The following is a 12,070-nucleotide window of genomic DNA, read 5'->3' on the forward strand; positions in this document are numbered from 1 at the left end:
TGGTTCTTTGGTCCTGGGGGGGGGTGGATCTGCTATTGAGTTGTATGAAATCCTTCTATATTTTGGATAGTAACCCCTTGTCATATATATATGGCTTGCAAATATTTTCTTCTGTTTCATTTGCTGATTGTTTCCTTTGCTACACAGAAACAACTTATTTTGATATAATCCCATTTGTCCATTTTTGCCTTTGTTGCCTGTGCTTTGGTGTCATAGCTTTTAAAAAGACAACTTCGAGGAGTTTTTTTCCTTGTGTTTTCTTCTCAGAGTTGTACAGCATCAAGCCAGCCTTACATTTAAGTCTTTAACCCATTTGGAGTTCATTTATATGGTGTTCTTGGGACTTTATCCCTATTCTTGGCATCAAATTCTACACCCGCCAAGACTGTGACCCAAAAGCACTCTGAGAGTTCAATACTGGGACCAACGCCTACCAGAGTGAAGATCCATCCACTGATCAAGTAGTTGACTTGCTGACAAACTGACAGGTCAAGCATGTACTCAACAGAGAGCCTGATGAATGACTGACGCTCAGGCTGGCAGACTAGCAGCAGAGGACAGGGTTTGCACCTTATATCTTTATCTTGACTAACACTTAGCACAGGGCCTGGCTCAGAGTAGATGTTCAATAAACGACTACAGTATTAGTCATCTAGTCCACCCATCTACAAGAGAGGCTGGGAAATGAAGTCTTAATTTTACTAAAATCAATTACAAATCAGGGTTCTAGTGTGGGGGGAAAAAACTGAAGAATGGTCATGGGGTGGGGGTCCCTTGTGGGCTCTGTTAGCCTTGACTAAGGGATGCAGACACTTAAGGGCCTTGTCTCAAGTGCAGAGGTGAGAACACAGGGAGCTTTGAAATGGAATCACCTCATCTGCAGAGCTTGCAGAGGGCCACAAGAGCTTCCCTTTGCCCACTGGTGTACTAGAGAGATGCTGAGCTGAGAAGCAGGAAGAGGCCACCTTTGCCCTTTGGAATGATTGATTTCTGTTTCCAAAGGCCTTACCTTAACAAAGCATAATCTTACATCTTCCAGGATTCTGCTCTGCACACAATCTTGCCAATTTCCCCATTCTAGACCTAACTTCAGTGCTCTTGATTACTGTGGATCCCAAATTCTCTGTAGAAAGAATCCATTCAGAGTCCTGGGAATCAATTCAGGAGGAGGAAACAAAAGTCCTGGAAATTCCCTCTCTGTGTCCCATCATGGCAATGGCCTACCCCTGAGTCAAATAGCAAGTTCTGCACCAGCAGCTATAGGCACCATGACTGCCCCAAGCCCTGTCACCAGGGTTCACATCCAGTGCAGTCACTGCCTGGCTCTGTGACCTTGGGCACATCCATCATTGAACCTTCTCCCTGAACCTCAGTTTCCTCCTCTATAATATGGGATGAGAATAATAATACCAACCTCCCAAGGCTGTGTCAGTGATGAGAACAGCACCTAACAGTAGTAAGAACTCAAACTCTGGTGTAATTAGAAATGTAGATGGTTGAATAATACTCAGCTATTAAAAAAGAGGAAACATTGTCATTTACAACAACAGGGCTGGACCTTGATTGTGTTAAGTGAAATAAGTCAGAAGGAGAAAGACAAACACCATATGATTTCACACATTTATGGAATATAAACAAAGCAAACGAACAACAACCAAAAAAAAAAAATCCCTTAGATTCTGACAACTGAATGGCATTTACCAGAGGGGAAGGAGGACCTGGAACAGGTAGAGTGGGGTGCTCGGTGGGTGGTGGATGGCAGGTGTGGTGGGTAAACCAGTTGCCAAGGTAAGAAAATGTACACCTGATATCTATGGTTTTGTAATATTACCCCAATAAAAAAATAAAGAAACTTAGACAGTCATTTCAGGCCTGTGTTTTCAGTCTCCCCCAGCTTTTGGAGGGGATAAACAATCCTAGTTTTTCCATCTGATGTCCCTACCCTGTCCTCCACACACAGAGTAGCACAGCCAGCTCAGGCCAATTTGGGAACAGAGTCGGCCTGGAGTGGACAGGTGGGTGCTTTCCACACTTCTCTTCCTATCCAGGTGCCAGGCGCTGTCCTTTCTTCCTTCTGCTTCAGTCACGTCCCAGCCAGAGTCATGGTGTTTTGGTGTGGGTGTGCAATGCACACCTCCTCACACTACCTCAAAGAAGCATGGAAGGGTCGTGGACCTAGTGCACACACCCCCTACACACCTCACATTCAGATTATCCCTCTTCCAGAGCAAAGGAAAATGGGGTGCAAATGAAATTTTCTTCCAAGCTTCCCTTAATTCCTGGAGTGTCATTTTTCTGCATATTTATGGTGATCATCCCTGCAACAAAAACAGTGACTTCACTGTCTAAATAATAAGGTAATTTGTTACAGCTAATTACTCAAGGACTTCCTTAATCTCAATTAAAAGATCTGAGAGGATTCCTGCCCCCTCTCATTCCAGTGTTCTCGAAGATCCCCCTAATGTATTCTGGATCACAGATTAGTGGGGAGCTAAGAATGGTCCTTGCTGGGCAGACCTGCTAAAATCCATCCCGGCAACGTGAAGCAATGATTTATTGTGACATGGAATGTGGGACATTTCCCCAGCTTTTGTGATTGTGGTAATGAAGCTGTAAACCAAATAGCATGAAATGAGGCAAGGCCTTACAATTTAATCAGCTCGTAAACAGATCTACTGCATCAAGCAAATGACATTATTATCCATCCGAAGTAAATCATGCTAATCTCGGGAGATAAAATCAACATCGTTAATGGTCACATGTCATATTCATCAACACTAAACCATCCCCTTTGACAGATTAATCCTAACTACAGCTCCCAGGATGTATGGTAATAGGGCTTGTAGCATGCATTTCACTCCTCGCCAGGCTAACCAGCACTCTTAGGCTGCTATTACAAATAATTTTTTTATTGATTTACATATTTTAAAATGCATTTAAGGTGAGGCGCCATTAAAAACCCTGTCACCCACCCATATTTCTTCCCTACATTCCCAGACTTTATTAATAGGAACGGGAAGACAAACGCAGTAAGCCTTATAAATACTTGTTTAGGGCACTGTTAGTGGTAATTAAGATCAGGACTGGTTTTTTGTTGTTTTTTTTTAGGGGGAGACAGGTGAGGAGCACAAGGGGTGACAGAAAGAAAGGACCCTCTGTGGTTCGGGGATGAAAGGAAATTGCAGCTTCCTGGTCCTTAGAGGTGCCAAGAAGAAGGGGAATAAATTCTCCCCCAAATCTGTTTGTTCTGAAAGCCATCCCTCTCCCCCTTGCTCTCACAGCCTACCTCCACCCTGTCAATTCCAGCTTATGGAATGCGTATCTGGGCTTGCACTTCCGTCGTCGTATCCTGCCTGCTGACTTCAGATGCCAAATGTATTTATTTATCATGAGGCTGACCTAGGATGAATGCTCCTGGAAAAGTGTCCACTATTCAAAATGTCACTTCCCCTCAACAGGCCGTGCATTATATTGACAGGCATACTTTAGAGGCCCCTGAATGACGAGGATGGATGGAGGCTGCCATAACAGCCCACACTCTGCCCAAGCTGAGTGAGTGAGTGGGTGAGTGAGGGGCTGCCCAAATCACCCACACCCTCCCCAGGATCACAGAAGCACTGGGAGCAAGTTTGTGACAGGAGATGCACCACGTAGGCTGTCAGGACATATCTCGATGGCAAGCTGACAGCCCCCCAACGACATCCTAGCCAACCTGCCTATGGGCATAGGAAAGATGTTGTCCTCCTGATCAGAGAGGGTGGGGATCTCAGGGCCACCATTTTCTGCCATGAAGACCTTGCTTCAGACAATGGGATCCCCAGTGCAGCTACTCCGAAGTGACCATTGTGTCGTGCCCACATGCCCAGACTTTATCAGTAGGAAATCCAGAAAACAGATGGATTTTGAAAGAACATGTACCAGAATTGAGCTATCGAACTCATTTGAAGCACTTCTCTTGATATAATGAAAAGACTCCATCTCCATTTAAGTAGACTAAGGCAGGCCCAGACACTTGCAGCGTCACCCCAAACAGGCTTTGTACCTACACTTTCTTCTACCAAGATTTATTTCATAGGTTTGGCTTTTGGAGTCTGAAAAACTCTCCAGTCAAGGTCTATGTTTGTAAAGTCACATCCATCGATTAGAACAACTAATGAAATGATGCAGAGTGTAAATTAACATCAGGGTTTAGGTAGCACCAGGTTTCAAGTGGTTGGAACCCACTGAGCTGTAGGAATCGCTAAAGATTTTGTGTCCAGCATTTCCCATCATCCTTACTAAGAGCCTTGTCAGCTGGCTGCTCTGTTCATTGGGGGCCAAGGAAAGGCCTTTCCCTGGAAATGCTAGGTCTGAGTTAGTGTGGTTCAGGGAGGTGGTTATTAAACTTTAGCGTGAGCCAGAAGCACCTGGAAGCTTTATTAAAACACAGAAAGCAGAAGTCTGAATGCATTTCTGTCAAGGTCTCAGCTGGTGCTGGTATTGCTGGTCCTGGGAACACACACTGAGAACCAGATTTTGGGGGCAGAAACACCTAAGCCAGTCAGGGGCTATAGGGGGCAAGGGAGAGAGGTGTAGGTGGGGATCATTTTACACTCCAGTCATGAGTATCAGACCCAGAGTTAGGTTGTGGCTGAAGCTGGGAACAGAAACAGTCCAAAGTGGGACTTCTATGTCACTGAGGCCCTCCCTGTTCGAAATTTCTGTGACTTTGAGAGTGCAAGTGAGCAAAGCAGCCTTGGTAAGCCAGGCTTCAGAGCCCCACAGGTCAGACCTCCAAGATGCATGTGTCTGGGGGCCAGAGGCAACTGCACGCCAGCTCCAGCTCTGCCTTGCTGTGTTCCCTGCTGTCTTTCTCTTCCTCCTGTGCCTTCCCCTCCTGCCAGCTCTGCGAGAAAGGGAGGGCTGCACTGGATTCCCTCCTAAATCCCTTCCATCACGGTGGATATGAGGTTATGCCAGTGTTCCCCAAAGAGTACTTTGTAGAACCCTTGTTCTCCCAGGAAAAAAATGGATTCCTTGGCCACATTAAGTGTGGAAAAGTTTTCAAAACATAGAGCCCCTCTTGCATATATAATTTCTACTTACATATTAAGGGCTCTTAAGAGTCCTGAAGTCAGGAAACCTATTTAACTTTATTTAACCCAGCATTTCCCAAACTTGTCTGACTATAGAACCTTTTTTCTAGCACTGGGGTTCTATAGAATTCAATTTGGGAGACTCTGGTCAATGCTAAGTACTGAGGCAAGAGGCAGATGAAAACGTCTATCTGGAGATGGCTTTCCCCTGTGTCCAAAGGTGCAGGCCACCTCCCCTCGGTTCCTACACCCTGGGCCCTTGGCACATTTACCGAGTTTCAATTCTGTCATGTCCCAGGGACTGAGCTGGGCTCTCAGTGAACAGACAGACAGCAGTTCCCAGGAGCAAACTGGGGTGCCAAGAGAGAGCCCAGGTACTACCTTGGCCTAGCAGCAATGTTAGAGATTCTAGCCAAACCTGAGGCCTTTTGTTGCTCCTTCTCCATGGGTTGACATCAATTTGTCATTGGGTTCACAAATAGATGTGCTTTGTCCAGTTCCACCTATCTGTAAAGCACACAAACATGTTCATTCATTCAACAAAAATATATTGAGTGTTTATTTCATGCCAGATTCTTTTGCAGGTATTGGGATATAGTAGATAATAAAACAGGCAAAAGTCTCCGTGGAGGAGCCTGTATTTCAATGGAAAAAGATAAGCAGTGAATAAATAAAAGATGTGGTGTGTCAAATGGTAACAGATGCCGAAATAGACAGGATAGGCAGTGTCAGGGGAGCTTTGCTATTTTAAATGGGGGTGGGGTACCAAGAAAGGCTTCACTGACCTCTGTGTGAAAACCTGACGGTGTGACGAGTGATCCGGTGGGAGAGTATTATAGGAAGAGGGGCAGCCGGTGCAAACCTCATGGGGTCAGAGCATGCCTCACAGCCAGGAGGGCAACACAGCTAGAGAAAATGGGAGAGGATAAATAGCAGGAAAGGGTTGGAAAGGTAATAGGGGGCCATGACCCCGAGTGGGATGGGAAGCCTTTCGAGCAGAGAACAAGACACAATGTGGGGCCTCCCTTGGTGGCGCAGCGGTTGAGCGCTGGACTGCGAAGCTGCCCCCAGCCTCTGCAGCGCTGGTTCAATCCCCGGTAGCTGGCGAGGGTCCCACATGGCGCGCAGACCTCTCCTGCCAAGCCCGCTGCTCCCCTCAGCAGTGTATTTCATCACTCTGTCTGTTCTGTTCCCCGCTCTGGCTCTGGTGAGTTCTCTCACCCTCCTGTGCTTCTGACTGTACCCAGTGCTTGTATAAATAAATAAATTATTTTTTTAAAAAAGACACAATGTGACTTACCATCTGATATTACTTAATGGGACATACATTTCAGCATATGCAAAGTCCCTGTGGACAACCAAAGCAGTATCAGTTCATAAAGCCACAGGTTTCCTTGTGGGGCTCACATGCCCTTCTGCTGACAGCGACATTCAACCTGGCATGAAAAGGTAGACATGATAGAGATAGAGAAATGTGGGTAGATGGAAATGAGCAGGAAGTTCTGAAAGATGAAACTGTTTTACATTTAAGTATGACCTTTCATGCCAACTACTGTTTGATGCCCACTCACTTAGAGACTCTTTATAAACTTTGAAATGATCCTGTAAAGTGGGACATTCCTATCCATGTTTTACATTTGAGAATCTTGTGCCAAGTCACACACAGAACGCAGGGCTTCCAAATCCTCTCATGGACATGGGAAGGAGTTCTGTCGTCCCACTGGGGCGAGTGGGTTGGTTCCTTACCTTCTTTCATTTTCCCTCTCTTCTTCACTTCCTTTTACCTAATGTTCATCAAGCCCCTACTGGCCTAAGGCACTGCGTTAAGCTGACGACAAGGGGCGACAAGGATGAACAAGACAAGGTGTTGTCTTCTCTATTGGGCAGATGTGAGAAGATCTAAGGAGGCAGGAGTAGAAAAGTGCTCAGGGTACCATGGGGACCCAAGAACATGAACACGATCCAGGAAACCTGGGCCTGAGTAGTGGGGTTGTCACCCACAGCAACTTAACCCCGAAGTGCAGTCACTCTGAAAACACCCATCTACTCTCATCCAGTCATGATAGATTTGCAGTGAGCATTCCATTTTTGGAGTGAACCCCTTTAACAACCCTGTTCTAGGATGAATGGATTTCCCAGCTACCTGGGCCAGGCTGTGGCAGAGCGGTGTTGCTCACTGAGGCCCACAAGTGTCTGCTGAGAAGCTAACGGCTATTTTGATGCAGTGGGGAGCCAGGTCTCTGCCTGAAGAGCCTCCCTCTAGTTGAGTAAACAAGCCCGATCACACCGCTCAGTGCAAACGCCACTAAGTGACTTGTCTCTCTCCCTCTGGACCACGTCATTTCTGATTTTGTAAATCCAGCAAATTCACGTTTCTTGGCAAATACAAGTCTATCTTTCTTTTGCTGCATCTGTAATCAGAAAAACAGACAGTAAAAACTCCTTTAATTGAAGGAGAAAACACTAAGTGATGTAGGCAGTCATGTTGAATGGACAGTTGCCAGGCAGTAGGAGGTAAAACAATAGTTGGGGCAACTACTGAGAGAGATGGAATTTTCCTGGCCCTCCATGAGCAACCTAAGGAAAATGGACCTGATTTTCTCAGTGACCTTCTACCCCATCCATCCCTTTCCTCTAAACTCTGCCACCCCAATGCATGGCCATATGGTCCTCAGATAACTGCAAATTTAATACAGGGTTACGCCCACCCCAAGCACAGCAGAGTGGTCCAGAGCTGGGACCAAATGGATACCCGACCCTCACTGAGCCAGTTACAATGGCCCAGGAATACAGGGGGAGGAGAACTGTGAAAGACATAGGTGTGACTTTAGGTGTTCAGTCAAGGACATGTGATCTGAAAGCTGTCACATTCAGACACACAGACTGTGGAGCAGTTTTGGCAGTGAGAGAAAAGACAAGCAGGTGCACAGAGTGGGGTGGGGATTGTGTTAGCTCCTTCCCAAAGCTCTGCAGAGCTCCAGATCTTTCTTGATGTACAGCCCAGCCCTCAAGTGGACACTATGGGCCAGAGGTGCTGATTCAGCTTCTCTTCTGGAAGCTCAGTTTCCCGGGTGCTGCCTCTGCTCCAGCAGGGTCACCCCAGTCCTCACAGCCTCCCCACAGCTCATCCTCCCACTTCCCCATTCTCTAGTGTTGGGAGTGAGATATTCTCTAAGATTATTCTTTTTTTCTCTTCTCCTACCCCTTTGAAAGTCAGAAGGCAGATGAGCCTTTTGTTTCTCTTTCTGCTGTCCCATCTCTTCCCTGTGGCACCTAGCATAGAACAGCCTAGTTTGAAGGGTCTGGGGGTGGGGAAAGGTAAGGAGAAAGAAATAGCTAAAATTGTTAAAAAGGAATTAGTAGCTTAAACATATCTTATCATGGAACAACAGCATTTTTTAAATGTGCTTTTTTCTTTCTTTCCTTTTTTTTTTTAGATTTATTTATTCATTTATACATACAAGCACTGGGTACAGTCAGAAGCACAGGAGGGTGAGAGAATTCTCCAGAGCCAGGGCAGGGAGCAGAGCAGGCAGAAGGACCGAAGTACACTGCTGAGGGGAGCAGCGGGCGGCAGGAGAGGTCTGCGCGCCATGCGGGACCCTTGCCCAGCGGCCGGGGATCGAACCGGCGCTGCAGAGGCTGCGGGCAGCTTCGCAACCCAGCGCTCAACCGCTGCGCCACCGGGGATCCCTAAATGTGCTTTTTTCAAAAGCACACCAGCCTCTGAATTGTACTGCCAGCACCTTCCCAGGCAAGCATCCGTGCTCCATGAAGCCAGGATGTTAATGCCAAGACCATCCATCGATTTGTGTGCCAGAATAGACAACCGTTTCCTTAAGAAAATTTCTTGTCCTGGGCCTCCCCGGTGGTACAGCGGGTTGAGCGCAGGGCTGCAAAGCCGTCTGCAGCCTCTGCAGCGCAGGTTTGATTCCCTGCCAGCCAGGGAGAGTCCCACATGGCACAGCAGACCTCTCCTGTCTCGCCCACTGTTCCCCTCAACAGTGTATTTCAGTCTGTCTGCCTGTTCTGTTCCCCGCTCAGTCTCTGGTGAATTCTCTCACCTTCCCATGCTCTGGCCTATACCCCAGTTCTTGTAGAAATAAAATAAATCTTAAAAAAAAAAAAAAAGAAGAAAATTTCTTGTCTTGCTTGCAGTCTCTCTTCTGGTCACTGCCCTACAGAAATAGGCTGGTCATTCATGTGAATAGATCTTGATTAGTTTTCTTATTTTCAAAAAGGTAGTCAACCTGACAGCCCCCCAGGTTGACTTAACATGTTTTTAAAATTATTTTATAAAAGTGACACCTACTTACTGTAAAAATGTTACAGAAATGATTAACTTAGGTGAAAATTTGTTCTAATCTTAGTTCCCCAGGAGAACCACTTTTAGACATTTGATCTATATTTATACAGATCCTCCCTTCAAATGTTATTTTTTCAGTAATACGGATCTGCTTCATTCTTTTTAACCAAAGAATGATTGACTTGATTAACAAATTATTTTTCCAATTCAAAAGTAATATGTAATTATAGTAAAAGTCAGGTAAAATAAAATTCTCTCACCTGTGCTTAAACACCACCACCAATTTTTTACATATCCTTCCAAAAATTTCCTATACCCATGTATTATTATTTAATTTGTAATACAGCAATATCATACCTTATCTACTGTACTGAAACTTGTTTTTCTTTTAAACCTAACAATATATCTTACACAACTTTTCCTGAGGTAAGATAGCATCTTTCTTATTCCTGTTGATGACTCCATGGTATTCCACTGTATAGATGCTCCATGATTTCTGCATCTAGATCCAATTCTCAGTTACTTGCAACACTTGCATTTCAGGTCTTTGAAACAAGAGCTTCAAATGATATGCTTCACAGCTTCTGACAAAAGCAGAGCTGAAACAAACACTTTGCATGGAGAATAATTTGGAGATGAGGTTAGTCTTTGCATTTAGTCTTGGCAATTTTTTTCTTTGCATAAGAGAACTGGGGTGTAGGCCAGAGGTGTGGGAGGTGAGAGAACTCAGAGACAGAGTGGGGAGCAGAACAGGTGAGCCGATTGAAATACACTGCTAAGGGGAGCAGTGGTCAAGACAGAAGAGGTCTGTTGTGCCATATGTGGGTTAGCTCCCTGGCCAGGGATTAAACTCAGGCCACAGCACTGAGTTATAGCACTGAGGCTTAACCCCTCGGCCACCAGGGAGGCCCAGTCTTTACATTCTTTCAATGTCTAGGTCTCATCTGTGAAAGAAGCCACCCATCAGTGAACATCATATTTGGTCCATATAATTTGGAAGTCCTTGTTCATGACCCCAATTTCCAATGTAGGGACCTTCTTGAAGTTGTCCCTCCCATGGGAGGATGTCATGAAGGATGTCGGCCACAGCATAACCTACCTAAGGTCTATGCAAAGAAAGTCTTATTTCTTCTAAGGAGCAGGTCTGTGTTTTCTTTCAAGACCTTTGCGATGAATCGTGTTTCTTATTTTCCTTTGGCCTCCAGGAAGCCCAGAACAATTTCAGTGACTACATAAAACTTTGAGTGCTATTTTTTCCCCTTTTACCTTAGCTACATAATCTTTTATATTTCTCTTGGCTCTTTAATTTTAAAGTGCTTACTTTTCAACTTTTTCTGTTTCACAAAGTTTTCTTACTTTCATTGGTACCCTTGAAAGTGACCTCATTTTTTAAAAAAATGGTAGAATGACCCAGATCATTAGAAAAATGACTTAGGGACATGTTTTCCTTACAAACTCCCTTTGTCCAGATGCTAGCCACTGCACTCCCTGTCCTGTTGACGTGGAGAAGTTCAGAGAGTGGTACGGAGACCACAGAAGCAAGGTGGGCAGCAGGCAGCCTAACAGGAGAGATTTGTCGCTCAAGGTCATCTGGCCAAATTCATTTGAGCTGCCTAGGAAATGAGGTGTGGGGACTGCTTATTAGGGCTCATTGCCTCAACACTAGGGTTCCTGGGCCTTTGCCATGCTTGAGAAGTGGCTCTTGTCCTGACAACACTGCCCCTCCTGGGATCTACTTGGAACTGGCAGGGCTATCATGGGACTTGAAATGCTTTCAGAGCCAGAGTCAGGAAGGGACCTGGCCTTGCACTAAATAAGGGGGGTGGGGGTGGCTGTCCCTAGAACCCAGTGGGTTAGATGCTCTCCTGTCACCTTACATGAGGAATGACTGTGATAAAATAATAACCAGGAACAGTAGGTGACCCAGTTTGAACAAAGGGGCTGAGGATCGATGCTCCACAGCCGGCTGCCTGCTTTGTGGGTCCTTTTACTACAACATTATATATTATATGCAAATCACGGCACAAACTTAAAGCCGCTTTTCATGTCAAGTGGCTTCTTTGAGCCTATATGTTATATTTTACAGATCTTGGACAGTAACATTTTTCTTTTTAGTGCGAAGTTGCTCAAGGTTCATCTGAGACTCTTTTAAATTGCTGCTTTCAGAGAAATAACAATGTAAAATGACACGATGATGTATGGCTCTGTCCGGCCGGCCGGGGCTGCAGCAGCCGCAAACGCCACCAAACCTCTGGGAATGAAGCGGTCTCCGGAGCGCCATTGTGCAATTGTCCTAACCGGATCATTTTTAATTAGTTGCAATTAATTTCAAGTGACAGCGTCCTGCAATATCAAGTCAGAGAGGCTCCAGTGCGTGGGTGGGGTTATTAGGAACAGGCGGCTGGTGAGAGAAAAAGCAGAGGGAGGTCTCGTCACAGGGTTTATACCTACAACAAGCTTTCTTGAGGGCGGGTGGTGATCATTTCCTGAATCAGTAGAGGGAACTTATTCCTAATGATGAAAATGTTCTGATTCTTCCTGGACCGTATGCAGGCCCTGCTAGGTGGATACTTATTACACCCAGTATACATGGAAAACCATGTCTGGATAGTACCTCACTTCAGTCATACAAAGTGGTTTCAGCCAGGCAACCTCTGCCTTACCTTGGCAGAAGGAGACCCTGAGATGA

General features: G+C 45.6%; 1 long non-coding RNA gene across 1 annotated transcript; it reads right to left on the reverse strand.

Annotated features, from left to right (window-relative positions):
• Positions 1-1,677: 1,677 nt before the first annotated feature.
• On the reverse strand, positions 1,678-6,394 carry LOC129145030 (uncharacterized). Its single transcript, XR_008550017.1, has 4 exons — positions 6,376-6,394; positions 5,861-5,981; positions 5,494-5,582; positions 1,678-2,318 (listed from the first exon to the last, which is right to left on the reverse strand). It is a non-coding gene; the product is annotated as an uncharacterized LOC129145030 (long non-coding RNA).
• Positions 6,395-12,070: the final 5,676 nt, after the last annotated feature.

The sequence above is a fragment of the Talpa occidentalis genome, unplaced genomic scaffold, assembly GCF_014898055.3.
Source record: "Talpa occidentalis isolate TD23 unplaced genomic scaffold, MPIMG_talOcc4v2.1 talOcc4.8, whole genome shotgun sequence".
In the NCBI taxonomy this organism is placed as follows: Eukaryota; Metazoa; Chordata; class Mammalia; order Eulipotyphla; family Talpidae; genus Talpa; species Talpa occidentalis.